The following is a 5,061-nucleotide window of genomic DNA, read 5'->3' on the forward strand; positions in this document are numbered from 1 at the left end:
GCTGTGTCCCTTCTGGAGGTTCAAGGGAAGAATCAGGTCCCTGCCTTCTCCAGCTTCTAGGGGCTCCAGCATCTAGATTTGTGGCCTCTTTCCTCCATCCTCAAAGCCAGCAACAGCAGGCGAAGTCCTCGCCCATCACGCATCACTCTCCCTTCTGCCTCCTTCAACTCTTTGTTTTATATTTAGGGGGAACGAGTACAGGATTCCTTCATAGTCAAAAAGCTCCTTATAGAGAAGCTTGGAACTTTCAGTACAGCTTTGTCTTTTTTGCCATTTTAATTTTCGATTTAATTTAAGTGTATTCTCTCATTTGGCCTTCATACTCTGTGGAGAAATATTTCTATTTCAGCTTGTATTGATAGACTGCTTCCACACAGCCCCCACATCACCCAACCACCCAGCAGAGATCCTCATTCACATGAAACAGATAGAGAAACTGAGGCCCAGGGAGGCTAAGAGTCCTGCCAGGATTATTCACCTTCCAAGGTAAGGAGCCAGTTCCAGACCCGGGTTTGTGCAGCTCCAAGCTCCCCCGTCTTTCTACGATGGTAGATTTAGACTACAGCAATCTGGCAAGTGTGGTCAGACAATGGCCAAGTTGGATTTAGATGATATTCTCTATAAATCTATTCTCCTCTCCCGTGTAAGCAAGGCAAAGCACTCCAGGCCATGGGGAGTCCCTGAAGACTCGAACTGCGGTGGCCACATCAGGAGGTTGCAGGTTGACCAGAACTCACCGACACAGCAGGAGAACAGCTTGGAACCTGCACCCCAGCCAAGACCCAGTGCCTTGGACTGGGGGAGAAAACATGTAGCCATTTCTCTCTCTCTCTGCTGTCTAGAGGGGATTCTGGCTTTTCTTGCCAGAGCCACCCCTTTCCCTCCTCTTAAAGTTGATGGTGGTTTTTTAAGGAAAGGGAGAAGTGCATGGTGTGATAGGGCAGGAAGAGAAGAAAACGGAGGAGAGGAGGGGACTTTCCCATGAGCAGGCAGAAGAAGAAAAGGCAGCTGTGGTGTGTGATGGACATGGATGCAGAGGTGTCCAGTGTGGGGTCAGCCCTAGAGGAGAGACAGAGATAGAGACAGACAATGAGCTGTCTCTTATACACATCTAGACCCTAGAGGAGAGACAGAGATAGAGACAGACAATGAGAGAGTCCTGACCTTAATGATTAACATGGAATCTGCCTGCAAGTGCTGTTTAGGGCCATCACCTCTTCCTGTGCTGCTATTTTTGAGAGTGATGCTCCTGAGCCCCATGACCCAGTCAAGCTTGATGTCCCCTTGAGCCAGATTCAGTGTTGGGAGTCCAGTGTGACCTGCTGCATTGAGAACAGGGCAGATCTTGACCCCAATATAGGGGCTGGATATGAACAGGCAACAGCTGCATTTCTGAGTCAGAAAGACTTGGTTAATTGCTAACTGCTTAGGCAAGTAATTTAATTTTGTTGAGTCAGATTCCTCAGCTATAAAATGCAGATGACAATACTTATTCCTCCGGGTTGGGGGAAAATGGAGATTCTAAGCACGATGTCTATTTCTCAGAAAGCTACCAATTTGGTGGCTTATTTTCCTTTCTACCTTCACAAGTGGCTATCCCGGCCACCCAAACAGACCCTGGACTCTCAAGTGGATGGGGTCCCGTTTGCACAGGGCATAAACTAACAGTCTGCGTTAAGTCTATACTTACCACTTAGTGAGCATTATGTCCCCTCAGGGGCCTATGTGGGCACCCATCTCTTCTGCAGCACCTTTCCTCCCCACTGCTGGGTCTGCACACCACCCCCTTCTTGGGTAAAGCCTCTGATCAGTGATGACCTTGGTATGGTGGTGATGGTCAGTCTTGGCATCAAATGAGCTAGGTTATATCATCAGTTATTCAATAAAACACTCATCTAGGTGTCAACGTGAAAGTATTTTGTGACATTGTTATGTACATGTTGTTACAAATGTTCATGATGCGTTTACTACAGCATAGAATTTTCCTGGGGGCCAGCCTGAAGTCTGTCCCACAGGTCATAGCCATGTTAGTCCCACAGTCACAGGGGCCAACAGATTAAATTCTTTTCTCTTCCTTGAGAACTAAAAATAAAATCCTAAGCCCCCCATCCAACTTAACAGACCCCCTCTTGGCCAACGAACCTCAAATAAATCTTAAAATTGAGTTCTTGGCCATGACAGGACAGGAGGTCAGACATACTTCCCTGTACGTCCCTCCCTCTTATGCTTTAGACCCAACAACTGAAAAGCATTAATGTTAAAATAGAGACTGTGAGACTGACAGAACAGATTCTTTGTGGCAATAAGACCCCAAATTATAAACAGGACCTAGGGCCATGCCAGGCAAGGGTTAAGTCTTACACCCTACCCTTAACGAATGAACTAGGTTCTAACTACCACATGGTTTTTATTTTTCTCTAGCAGCCAAGCAAGCACTGGCCGTGAGAGAAGCAGGATTAAAACAATTACAACTCACCCAGTTCACAGGCGCTGAGTAACTGACCTCCTGCCCCACCAACCTTAACAACAGCTTTCAGTGGACAAGGGACTGATTTCAGTAACTTCCTCCTGATAAGAGACCATCCTCCATGGACTGGTTCTGGCCAGTTTTAGAGGCTGTGCCTTTACAGAGGCTGTGTACCTTCATGTCCCTGCTTCACTTTTTGATGTGTAGGGCCTAATTATAATACATTTAAATGTCAAGTCTCCACCCCAGAATGAACATGCATGTTTATTGAATACGCATGTGTTAGAACCTCTTTTATGAGTATTCTCATGAAATGATATAGCTTCTCCGATATCCTGTTGAATATGTATAGGTAGCCAACTCATTCGGCTCAAATTCCTGTCCTCTCCTTCCCTCCCTGAAAGTGCCTGCCTCTGGCCTTGGCTGTAGGCCACATTTCCCAGCCTGTCATAATGGCCACCTTGCAGGCTGCAAACCTTTATAAGAAATAAAGCTCTCTTTTCTAAATTTATAAATTGTGTGATTTTTCAGTTGACAATCTCTTTCTACACACACACCCCCCTCCGCACACACACACAATTTATACAGAAAGAAATCTGGAGAGTAAATGTGGGAATGGATATTAAGTGTGTGGCACAATGGCAGAAGTAACATAAAGTTGGATTAGGCTAAATGTATTAATGTGGGCCCACTAAACAGAGATTCTGGATTCAGGGTTGCAGGTCAAAGCTTTCGAAAGGGCTCCAAGGGTTGGTTTGATCAGTTACTTGGTTGGTTGCCTGATTGGTTGGTTGGTGCTTGATTGGTTGCTTCATGGCTTGCTTGGCTATTTGGTTGGTTTGTTGCTTGCTTGCTTGCTTGCTTGCTTGTTTGGTTGGTTTGTTGCTTGCTTGCTTGCTTTCTTGGTTGGTTGGTCGGTTTGTGTCTTGCTTGCTTGCTTGCTTGCTTGCTTGCTTGCTTGCTTGTTGGTTGATTTGTTGGCTGTTTGCTTGTTTCTTTGGTTGCTTGGTTGGTTGGCTGAAACAGAATCAGAGTTTACCTAAGGTACACAAAGTTGAGATGCCACAACTTCCTTGGTTTATGTACACAGGAAGGTTGTGCACATAACTTTCCTGTGCACATGAGGAAGATTGCATTTATTATGTCAGACCTGCTCACTCACACTGGAGGGTTTAGAGAACATACTTCTCACAACGATCACGAGAAAGAATATTGTGAGAGGAGCCCAGTATCCTGGAAGAGCTTTGAGCTTGTGCTCTCAGTAGGCAAAATGTTACAGCAGGAACTGCTGCCACTGGACTGGGATCTTTAAATAAAACGAGGATAATTGAATCCTGGGGTGGCAGGGAACATGAGCTGTCCTTAATCATCAAAGATGAGGTAAGTGTGATCACCACAGTGGAAAGCAGTGTTAAAGCAGCAGTCAGAATGGTTTGACTCACAGAAACGCACAACATTGTACAGTCCACGGTATCCACAGGGGAGAGCTAATGGGCTGTACCAAAGTCTTACTTGTTCTTTAAAAAATGAAGAATTCTAGGTCAACTGAATAGAAGACTAACTCAAATTGATGACACACAGATCTAAAACCCTCGGTCAATTCCCAGACTTGAGCCAGTTCACAGGCTCACAACCCCTTAAGTGAAGGGGAGGCTGGGTGATCTTGGGGAAGTACGCTGCCACATTGCCAAAATTTTACATTGTTAATCTTTCTCTCAGTCTTCCCCAAAGGGACCTACAGCCTTCTCCCAGAATGACTGTGACTTGGGGGAAAAAAAAAATTCTCAGGTATTTGGGGAATTACTGGACACTCACTCTGATTTGGCAGGAATTCCAGAGACCAAAAACATCACTGTGGTCCACCGGAGTAGGGACTTATGGAGGTCACCTGGTGGATGGAGTGTTAGCTCATGTCTGTATCACAGTGGATCCAATGTGTTCCTGAACCCACCCTGTGGTTGGAATAGACACATACTCAGCAACTTTCAGCATCCCTACGTTCGTTGTCTCACCTATGGACGGAGGACAATTATGATAGGAAAACCCAATTATAAGGCACCAGGACTGGTTCGACCTGGTAAAATAGTAAATCAAAAGCAAGAGTGCATTGAGTGCTATGTAAATACTCTCCGAAGTGGCCTTGGTGGAGAAGGATTTCAATAATCAAGCAGATAGGATGACCTGTTGTGTGGACACCACTCAGCTTCTTTCCCCAGCCACCCCTGTCATTGCTCAATGGGCTCATGGATACAGTGGCCATGGTGGCAGGGTCGGAGGTGATGCCTGGGCTCTGCAACATGGACTTCCACTCCCAAGGCAACCTGGCTGTGGCTCTGAACCACTTCCATCATAGAAGGGGCAGAGTCTCGTTCTCACTGAAACAGACACTATATATGAGAATTTCCCCTCCTACCCTCAATGTTCCTGTCACCATACAATTTACACCTGATAAATTGTACTTCATAAAAATTACACTACTGTCTAGACTTACAGAGTGCCTTATCCATCCTTGTGGTCTCCCACACAAATTGGTTCTCATCATCACTATTACCCCTAGTGACGCACTAGCAAAATTTTCATTTCCTGTCCCTCAA

At 45.7% G+C, this 5,061-nt stretch overlaps 1 long non-coding RNA gene across 1 annotated transcript; it reads left to right on the forward strand.

The window, feature by feature from the left end:
• On the forward strand, window positions 1-1,913 carry LOC105540042. Its single transcript, XR_001006143.1, has 2 exons — window positions 1-1,089; window positions 1,148-1,913. It is a non-coding gene; the product is annotated as an uncharacterized LOC105540042 (long non-coding RNA).
• The last annotated feature ends 3,148 nt before the right edge of the window (window positions 1,914-5,061 follow it).

Source organism: Mandrillus leucophaeus, unplaced genomic scaffold (genome assembly GCF_000951045.1).
Source record: "Mandrillus leucophaeus isolate KB7577 unplaced genomic scaffold, Mleu.le_1.0 Scaffold214, whole genome shotgun sequence".
Lineage (NCBI taxonomy): Eukaryota > Metazoa > Chordata > Mammalia > Primates > Cercopithecidae > Mandrillus > Mandrillus leucophaeus.